Source organism: Nicotiana attenuata, unplaced genomic scaffold, assembly GCF_001879085.1.
Source record: "Nicotiana attenuata strain UT unplaced genomic scaffold, NIATTr2, whole genome shotgun sequence".
Lineage (NCBI taxonomy): Eukaryota > Viridiplantae > Streptophyta > Magnoliopsida > Solanales > Solanaceae > Nicotiana > Nicotiana attenuata.
Genome location: NW_017671042.1, coordinates 279,710 through 291,009, shown reverse-complemented (window position 1 = coordinate 291,009; position 11,300 = coordinate 279,710).

Here is an 11,300-nt window from a genome sequence, read left to right as displayed (position 1 = left end):
GGACCAGTTCTCGCAGCTATTCTTGGAGAAGTATCTTCTTATCACTCAGAGGGAGGACTATCGGAGGCAGTTTGAGCGCCTTCAGCAGGGTTCTATGACCGTCACTCAATACGAGACCAGATTTGTGCATTTGGCCCGTCATGCTCTTCTTATACTTCCCACCGAGAGAGAGAGGGTGAGGAGGTTTATTGAGGGACTTGCTCAGCCTATCAGATTACAGATGGCTAAAGAGACAGGGACTGAGATTTCTTTTCAGGATGCAGCTAATGTGGCCCAATGAGTTGAGATGGTTTTAGCTCAGGGAGTGGTCAGGGGTCTGACAAGAGGCCTCGTTACTCCGGTGGATTCAGTGAGACCTCATCTGGAGGTCGAGGTACTTTTGGTAGAGGCCATCATCCCAGGCTGTTTCATTCGGCACTTCAGGCATCCTATAGAGCTTCAGGGAGTCGTGGTCCTTATGTACCTCCTTTAGGGCAACCAGCTTATAGTGCACTGCCATCTCCCATCAGAGCACCTCCTCTTCAGAGTTATTATCGCGGTCAGCCGGCCCGTCAGGGTAAGTCTCAGTTTCCTCAGTCGCAGTATTCAGATAGGTGTTTTGAGTGTGGTGAGTATGGGCGTGTCCGGAGGACTTGTCCTAGATTAGTAGGTGTTCAGTCACAGTAGCAGAGTTCTCGTGCTATGGTTCCGGCACCGCCTGCCCAGCCAGCTAGAGGTAGGGGTCAGTGAGCCAGAGGTAGGGGTCATCCCGCTAGAGGTGAAAGGCAGGCCGTTAGAGGTGGAGGCCAGGCCGCTAATGGTGGAGGCCAGCCAGCAGGAGGTTGTCCCAGGGATATGGTTCAAGGTGGTGGGGCCCAGCCCCGATGTTATGCTATTCCAGCCAAGCCTGAGGCTGAGTCCTCCGATGCAGTTATCACAGGTACGGTTTCAGTTTGTAGTAGAGATGATTCAGTTCTATTTGATCCAGGATCTACATACTCCTATGTGTCATCTTATTTTGCTCCATATTTGGTTGTGCCTCGTGATTCTTTGAGTGCTCTCGTGTGTGTGTCCACACCAGTAGGGTATTCTATTGTTGTAGATCGTTTCTATCATTCGTGTGTGGTTGTTATTGGGGGTCTTGAGACTAGTGTAGATCTCCTACTTCTCGATATGGTGGATTTCGATGTCATTTTGGGGATGGATTAGCTGTCACCTTGTCATGCTATATTGGACTGTCACGCCAAGACCGTGACCTTAGCCTTGCTGGGGTTGCCTCGATTGGAGTGGAGAGGGACTCCTAGTCATTCTATCAGCAGGGTTATTTCTTATATGAAGGCTCAGCATATGGTCGAGATGGGGTGTTTGGCTTATTTGGCTTATGTTCGTGATTCTAGTGCTGAGGTTCCTTCTATGGATTCCGTGCCAGTTGTTCGGGAGTTTCCAGAGGTATTTCCTATAGACCTGCCGGGGATGCCACCCGACAGGGATATTGACTTTTGCATTGATTTGGCTCCGAGCACTCAGCCCATTTCTATTCTGGCGTACCGCATGGCCTCGCCAGAGTTGAAGGAATTGAAGGAATAGTTGCAAGATTTGCTTGATAAGGGCTTTATTAGACCTAGTGTCTCGCCCTAGGGTGCGCCGGTGTTGTTTGTTAAGAAGAAGGATGGATCGATGAGGATGTGCATAGATTATCGGTAGTTGAACAAAGTCACCATCAAGAACAAGTATCCATTGCCGAGGATTGATGACTTATTTGATCAGCTTCAGGATGCCAAGGTGTTCACGAAGATTCATTTGAGATCTGGCTACCATCAGTTGAGGATTAGGGCATTCGACGTCCCTAAGGCAGCTTTTCGCACTCGGTACGGGCATTATGAGTTTCTAGTGATGTCATTTTGGTTGACAAATGCCCCAAAAGCATTGATGGATTTGATGAACCGAGTGTTCAAGCCCTATCAGGATTCCTTTGTGATTGTTTTCATTGATGATATCTTGATCTACTCCCACAGCCGAGAGGAGCATGAGCAGCATCTTCGAGTCGTTCTTCAGACTTTGAGAGACAGCCAGTTATATGCTAAGTTTTCAAAATGTGAGTTTTGGTTGAGTTTAGTTGCTTTCTTGGGTCACGTTGTATCAACAGAGGGCATTCAGGTGGATCCTAAGAAGATTGAGGCAGTCAAGGACTGGCCTAGACCCACATCAGCTACAGAGATCCAGAGTTTCCTAGGTTTGGCGTGTTATTACCGTCGGTTTGTGGAGGGGTTTTCATCCATAGCAACCCCAATGACCAGGTTTACCCAGAAGGGTGCCCCATTCAGGTGGTCGGACGAGTGTGAGGCGAGCTTTCAGAAGCTCAAGACAGCTTTGACTACGGTGCCGGTGTTGGTATTGCTCACAGGTTCAGGGCCATATACGGTATATTGTGACGCATCTCGTATTGGACTTGGTGCGGTGTTGATGCATAATGGCAAGGTTATTGCATATGCTTCGCGGCAGTTGAATATTCACGAGAAGAATTATCCAGTTCATGACTTGGAGCTAGCAGCCATTGTTCACGTGCTAAAGATTTGGAGGCATTATCTATTTGGCGTGTCGTGTGCGGTGTTCACGGATCATAAGAGTTTGCAATATTTGTTCAAGCAGAAGGAGCTCAATTTGAGGCACAGAAGGTGGTTGGAGCTATTGAAAGACTATGATATCACCATCTTGTATCATCCCGGGAAGGCCAATGTGGTGGCCGATGCGCTGAGTAGGAAGTCGGCTAGTATGGGTAGCCTTGCGTATATTCCAGTCGGTGAGAGACCGCTTGCTTTGGATGTTCCAATCACTTCGTGAGGTTGGATGTTTCTGAGCCCAGCCGTGTTCTAGCTTGTACAGTCGCTCGGTCTTCATTATTTGAGCGTATCAGAGATCGGCAGTATGATGGTCCTCATTTACTTGTCCGTAGGGAGACAGTGCGGCACGGAGATGCCAAGCAGGTTACCATTGGAGATGATGGAGTTTTGGGGATGCATGGTCGAGTTTGTGTGACTAATATGGATGGACTTCGTGAGTTGATTCTAGAGGAGGCCCATAGTTCCCGGTATTCTATTCATCCGGGCGCCACCAAGATTGTATCAGGACTTGCGGCAGCATTACTGGTGGAGGAGGATGAAGAAGGATATTGTTGCATATGTAGCTCGGTATTTGAATTGTCAGCAGGTAAAGTACGAGCATCAGAGACCTGGTGGTTTGCTTCAGAAGATTGAGATTCCTGAGTGGAAGTGGGAGCGTATCACTATGGACTTCGTTGTTGGACTCCCACGGACTCAGAGGAAGTTCGATGCAGTATGGGTTAATGTGGATAGGCTGACTAAGTTAGCGCACTTCATTCCTGTGGAAGTTTCCTATTCTTCGGAGCGATTAGCTGAGATCTATATCCGGGAGATCGTTCGTCTTCATGGTGTGCCCGTGTCTATTATTTCTGACCGAGGTATGCAGCTTACCTTGCATTTCCGGAGAGCAATACAGAGTGAGTTGGGCACACGGGTCGAGTTGAGCACAACATTTCATCCTCAGACGGACGAACAGTCCGAGCGTACTACTCAAATTTTGGATGATATGCTCTGTGCCTGTGTTATTGACTTTGGAGGTTCTTGGGATCAGTTCTTGCCGTTAGCGGAGTTTGCCTATAGCAACAGCTATCAGTCGAGCATCTAGATGGCTCCTTATGAGGCATCATATGGTAGACGGTGTCGATCGCTAGTTGGGTGGTTTGAGCCGGGGGAGGCTCGATTATTGGGTACAGATCTAGTGCAGGATGCCTTGGATAAGGTTAAGATCATTCAGGATAGACACGTATAGCTCAGTCCATGCAAAAGAGTTATGCCGACCGTAAGGTTTCTGATGTGGCATTCATGGTCGGAGAGTGAGTGTTGCTTCGACTGTCATCCATGAAGGGCGTGATTAGATTTGGGAAGAAGGGCAAGCTAAGCCATAGGTTCATCGGGCCTTTTAAGATCCTTGATCGAGTGGGAGAGGTGGCTTATAGACTTGCGTTGCCGCCAGGTTTATCGGCTGTGCATCCAGTGTTTCATGTGTCCATGCTTTGAAAGTATCACGGCGATCCATCCCACGTGTTAGACTTCAGTACTGTCCAGTTGGACAAAAATTTGACCTACGAGGAGGAGCCAGTAGCTATTCTAGACCGACAGGTTCGACAATTGAAATCGAAGAGTTACCCTTCGGCTTTTGTGCAGTGGAGAGGTCAGCCTGTTGAGGCAGCTACCTGGGAGTCCGAGTCCAATATGCGGAGCAGATATCCCAATCTTTTCACCGACTCAGGTACTTTTCTATGTTCGTTCGAGGACGAACGGTTATTTTAGAGATGGAGAATGTGATGACCCAAAAGGGGTCATCTTTTGTTTTAGAATCTGATTCTGTGTTTTGAGGCCTTGAAAACCTCATTTTATCTCTCCTCGATTTGCGTGCGCAGTCCGGGCGCGTATCCGGAAAGCCCTTATGTGAAAAACTTAAGAAAAGATGATTTTTGGCTTAAAAAGATGATTTTAGTTGACATCGGTTAACATTTTGGGTAAACGGACCCGGACCCGTGTTCCGACGGTCCCGGAGGGTCCGTAGTAAAATATGGGACCTGGGCGTATGCCCGGAATCGAATTCCGAGGTCCCTAGCCCGAGAAATAAATTTTTGAAAAAAAAATTGATAAGATTGAAAATACAATAATTTAATCGATTTGATCTTGTTGGTATCGGGCCCGTATTTTGGTTGTGGAGCTCGGTACAGGTCCGCTATAATATTTAAACCTTATCTCTGAAATTCGGTGAAAAACGAAAGTGATTTGACGTGATTCGGACATTTGGTTGAGAAAAAAGAAAGTTTGAAACTATCTTGAAAATTTCATGTGTTTTGGTGTTGAATTCATAGTTCTAGATGTTATTTTGGCGATTTGATCGCGCGAGCAAGTTCGTATGATGTCTTAAGACTTGATTGCATGTTTGGTTTAGAGCCCCGAGGGCTCGGGTGAGTTTTGGATTGGCTACGGAGTGACTTTGGAACTTAGAGAATTACTGGTGTAACTGGTATCTGTTGCAGGCCTCTTATCTCGCAATTGCGAGATCAGGCTTCGCAATATCGTGCAGAACAGGCATGGCAATTGCGAGGTCTTCATCACAATTGCGAAGAAGGCCTGGGCCAGCAGGGTTCGCAAATGCGAACATATCTTCGCAATTGCGAAGAGAGTCTGGGAAGGGGTGTGACCTCAAATGCGATCTTTTTGTCGCATTTGCGGAGGTCCCTGATCACAATTGCGATCATTACCTTCGCAATTGCGAAGGCAGCAGAGGTGTGGGGAACTTCTCATTTGCGATGGTTCTTCGTATTTGCGAGCTTCGCACTTGCGAAGCTCTGGTCGCAAATGCGACATCTGCAACTGTGCAAAAAGGGACTTAGACGGGATTTTTGATTCATTTCTCAAATTTTCAAACCCTAAACTTCAAGAGGCGATTTTCCAAAGACCATTTCTTCCCCACTCATAGGTAAATGATTCTTAACTTATTTCTTTCAACCCATTTCATCTTTTTACAAGATTTCATCATAAAATCTAGGGTTTTTCATGGTGGAATTGGGTATTTTTGGGTAGAACTTAGGAATTTCAAAATTTGGGGATTCGGACCTCAATTTGAGGTCGGATTCCAAAACCAATTGTAGTTCCCGGCTCGGGGATGAATGGGTAATCGGGTTTTGGTTCGAATTTCGAGTTTTGACCAAGCGGGCCCGGGGTCGATTTTTGACTTTTTGGGAAAAATATTGGGAAATCTATAATTACGCATTGGAATTGGTTTCTTTAGCATTTATTGATGTTATTAAGTTAACTATGGCTATATACGAGTGGATTGGTGGTGGAATCGAGAGGTAAAGCGGTATTTGAGCTGTGAATTATCCGTTGGTTTGAGGTAAGTGTTTGGTCTAACCTTGACTTGAGGGATTAGGGGTCCCCGACTTGCTTTTTATGTGAGATACCATGTGTGTGGCGTATAGGTGTGGTGACGAGCACCTATGCATCGCCAAATTACCTGTTTAGCATGTTCCCTTTCCCTGTTTCCCTATATATTGCCTTCCTGTCTTAATTGCTACTTGCTTATTGATGCTTCCATGTCTAATTGCTTCTTGTTAAATGTTGTTCCTCTATTGACGTTGTTAATTGTTCCATAGTTCTATTATATCACACTGCTGGTTTATGTTGGTTTATTGGTGCTTCATGGTACACTTTGGTTGGTCTCGCTGTGTAGTATTAACTGTTGAAGTTTCATAATTGTAGTGATATTCCATTGTGTTAGTTCGAGGTATAAGTGTTGTGGAGGATTTGAGTTAACTTGTGAATACTTGTTCTTATATTATGATTGGTACTGATATAGTGGGATCGGGTTGCACACCGCAACAGGAGGAATAAGGGTGAAATGTAATTGTCTGGTGGGATCGGGTTGCAAGCCGCAACAAGGAGTAATAAGGGTAGATAGGTGGGATCGGGTTGCACGCCGGAACAGGAGGAATAAGGGTGATATATATTGAGGTGTAATAAGGGTGGACTGGTGGGATCGGATTGCACGTCGCAAGAAGGAGTAATAAGGGTGAATATTTATACTGTCTTTTATTATATGGTGCGATCGGGAAGCGCGCCGCATCATTTGTTGTCTATGTATTCATATTCTGCTGAGGTTCATTATTGTGGTATTGAAACTCTTTTAAGGATTGGTTATAGCTGAGTATTGGTAGCACGACTGGGTCCCGTATTCATTTAATTCAAGTTACTGTTATATTTAATTCTGTATTTCCTGTCTGCCTTAGTATAAACTGTTGCAGGTTATATGTGATTATGCCCCGCTGTAGCCTCGTCACTACTTCGTCGAGGTTAGGCTCGGAACTTACCAGTACATAGGGTCGGTTGTACTGATACTGCACTCTGCACTTTCTGTGCAAATTTTGGAGCTAATGGCTGATCGAGAGGTTGGTTGCTATTACTGCATTCAGGAGACCCAATGTAGTCGTGCAGGCGTCCGCAAGCCCTAGCGTCCCCTCCTATCTTTACTTTATTTCTATTTTACTTTCTTCGAGACAGATGTATTTTCTTTCAAGCCATTACTTGTAGTATTCGTAGACTGTTCGTGAGTTGTGACACCAGTTTCTAGGTGGTATCTACTTCTATTTTCGTTAATAGTATAAGGGTAATTAGTTAAATCATGTACTTTCGCTTTTATTTTCGCTGATTTAGTTTTGTTAAACTTTAATTATAAAAGGATAAAGGAAAAAGGTGAAATATTCTGTAACGTTGGCTTGCCTAGCGAGTGCAATGTTAGGCGCCATCACGGTCCCGAATGTAAGAAATTCGGCGTGGCAATAAATGAAACAGAATTTCGTCCCAGCCCACTGAATTCATAGTGTTTCCTTAAGGAATTTAATCCCCTCCTAGTACCCAAGGTTGTGGATTATTTCCTCCCAAGATAGAACGAATTACACACTGGTGTAGCGGTACTTCAAACCCCTGTGTTTCAGCGAACACAAAGATCGGTAGCAAATCACACTTACTGTTACTTTCTTTGTAGTTAAAACAATGCAAAAGAAAGAAGGAGAACTCAAAAATTCATATGGAAAATTTGGAGAATGGACAACTTATTTATAGCCCCAACCTGTTGAGTTCAAACAAAGAGAGGTCAGTTACGTAAATCGGCCATAACGTAAATGGCCATTTACGCAAATTAAAACGGGCAGAGGAAACGTTTTCCGTTACAAAAAACGGACGGGCAGAGTCAATGATATTACGTTACTATTTACTATTAACAAATAAATTTGGTCCAATAAATCAATCAATCGATAATTTGGCCAAATCCGAAGCCGAAGCCGAGCCGAGCGAGCGACGACGCGAGGCTTGCCTTCTTCTCAATTCTTTAAGAGCTAAAAGAAGAGCAATTGTATATATACCCATTAAAAACCTTTTTCTCTTCCAATATGGGACAATGTCCCATTGTCAAGGAGGGAAACTTAAACTTTTATTTTCCCTCCATTTTTTATTCACCCTCTTTTAAGCTTATTTTAGCTTAAAAAATTTAACACCAACACTATCACACTTTTGTATAAAAGACTGAAAGTCATACTTCCAGGAACACTAAAAAAAAAGATCAATAGAAGGAGAAGGGTATATTGAAGCTGAATTGTAGATATGCGAGATTATAACTTGGAAAGGCCAAAGGAGAAGGAGATTATTTAGGAAATAATTGATTGCTTTTATATTAATTTTCTTTCTATTACCCTAAATAAGGATAGTCCTTTATTTTTGGGTATTTGTTTTTAATTGGAGAGGCATTATTATGGGATATTTTGATAATCAGTTTCCTAGTTTATAGGAAATCAATCGTTTTTGAGGGTATAACATTATAGCACGTACTATGTTTATGTTGTAGAATATGTTTTTTAATTAATAGTTGTAGATTGTGGAATATTTTTTGAATTCATCAGTAAGTATGAAAATTTTCCCAAAAAATATGAGGCTTATGATTTGGCCCTAAATCGGACCCCAAGCTTATGGGCTTGACCACTATGGACTGACCCAGTTTCAATGGGATATTTTTAAAAATAGCCAGATTTATAACTGGTCGTTTTCAAAAGTAATTGAAATTTAGTCACTTTTTATGTAAAGATAAATCTGAGCAAAAACACTGTTCAAAACCCGAAAAATACTCCAGTATATTATGCTGGAGTTCCAGCATAAGTATACTTGAACTCCAGCATATTATACTGGAGTTCCAGGATAGTATGCTGGAACTCCAGCATAATATGATGGAGTTCCAGCATAAATACACTAGAACTCCAGCATAATATACTGGAGTTCCAGCAAGTATAATGGTCCAGTATAACATACTGGAGTTTGGAGCACCAGTGCTCCAGTCTCCAGTATATTATACTGGAGCCAGCAAAGTATACCGGTCCAGCATAATATGCTGGAGTTCATACACAAGTACACCGAACTCCAGTATATTATGCTGGACCGGTCTCTATTGCAGCAAAACGGTGGCTATTTTTCATTGATTTGGTAAACGCTGGCTATTTTTGATTGACCAGTCCGAAAATTGGCTATACCGTGAAATTTTGGCAGTTTCAATAGGCGGACCATCCAATAAGGGCTAAAATGAAAATTGAAAATTGAAGGTTGCAAGTGGCATATCGCATACTGATTCGATCTCCTTTGGAGATCTAATTTTATTTTATTTTGTCAAGACTCAAGAGTAAGGTATTTAATGTAGAAATTCAACAATTACACTTCGAATTATCCAAGTTGAGCTTCAACTTCATTAACGGATGACCAATTTTTAAAATTTTCAGTATATAGTTGAAGAATTATTGAATTTAAAAGTAAATCTAAACACTATATAAATTTACTACAACATGCAACTTCTCATACTTTTATAATGAAAATGTAAAAATATGTAACGGCTGTTTAATATATAAAAATATGTCTTCAGAAGCCAAAAAAAAAAATCAAAAAACTAAAAGGATGTAAGACTCCTTTTAATGGCCAAATTGCAGTAAAAGTACATATAACTCACTTTTATACGTATGAAAAATTAAAGTTATAAAAACTTTTGTAATCTCTCAATATCTGACTATTTAAACTTTTACTAGCTTCCTCTAGAAATTCTCTCCCGTTTCTATCTCAAATGGACTTGGATCAAGTTCATCAATCACCCCCTCCTAAACCACCAGATATCACAACTACTAAAACACTCGAGCAATTCATTTTGCCTACTACAACCTTTAAGGACAAATTAATCCATGGTGAACAAGAGACATCAATTAACATGACCATTGATGCAAATGTCTATGACTCATCAAATTGTGTACAAGCTAAGAAAGATGAGCAACTATGCTTGCCAAATATACAACAAAACCACTTAACTCAAGAGGATATCCATCGGATTTACGAGCCTTGGAAATTCTCAACTATAATCAAATTGCAAGGGAGAAGAATTCAACACCATTTGCTCAAAAAAAAAGCTACATGAGCTATGGAAAGCAAAGGAAAATTTTCCCTTAATCAATTTAGGATGTGATTATTTTATCACCAAATTTAGTAATGAAGAGACAATGAAAAGGCTTTGCACATGGGTCCTTGGTTCATCTATGGTCATTTCTTATCAGTTCAAAGATGGGAGCCAAATTTCCTTGCATCCGATGCAAGAATTTCAAAAACAGCGGTATGGATCCGCCTCCCTCAATTGCCTACAGAGTTCTATGATAGTATAATCTTGACAAAAATTGGCAACAAAATTGGCAAGCTGCTTAAGGTTGATGCCTGCACTTCCTCAACCCTTAGAGGAAGATATGCTAGGCTATGCATTGAATTGCCCTTGGACATCCCAGTACCACATTCCATTTTGATCGGATCCCACAAACAAACCATTTATTATGAAGATGGAAATCTTTTATGTATTAAATGTGGAATACTTGGGCATGTTCAATCAAAATGCTCCTTTAATTCAGTCCCCAATACCCCTCCTCAGTTGCCTTAGACCCCACTGTCAACCAATCAAAGAACACTATTGTTCCAGTGCAATGTGCTAATGATGTCTCAAGGCAATCTAATAAAGAAGAAGAGGAGTGGAGAACAGTGAGCTTCCCAACAAAAAATAAGGCCAATCAAAGAACAAATTCAGGTACCTTACATGATCAATCAAAGTCATTGTCAGGTATACACTCTTCTACTTCCTTAAACGTTATAGCTACTGGTAAGCAATCCCTTCCCAAAAGTTCCCATAAAAATCCTATTAAGCATTACATTGTTAAAGGAAATAATCCCCTTCAAACTCAAAATTCTGAAAATAAATTCCAAGCATTGGTTACTCCGCCCAACCAGGATTGCATGGAATTAGAGTCTAATGAGAATTGCCACGTGGCAATGCAAGTTTGTGACCAATCACCCAACATGCATGGCACTAATTACATGCCTATTACTACTAATTATACTACTCAATCCACCGTGCCACATAGACTGCCTAATGACCACTTAGCTTCTAATGAACCTAATCAAATTACTACTAACCTTACAAACCTTTGCATGAGGGACAAAACCAAAGGGGAACACCTGTCCCAAGAACCTGCCATTGGACAACAAATGGAAGATGAGAACTTACACGTTCCTAAGGCTAAATCTAAACCAAATACTTCCATTACCAAACACTCAAGCAAGCTTATATGCACGCCACTAGAGATAATAAGTACCTCTCCTCCTAGAAATATAGATACACCACTTCCTCCGCCACGTAGC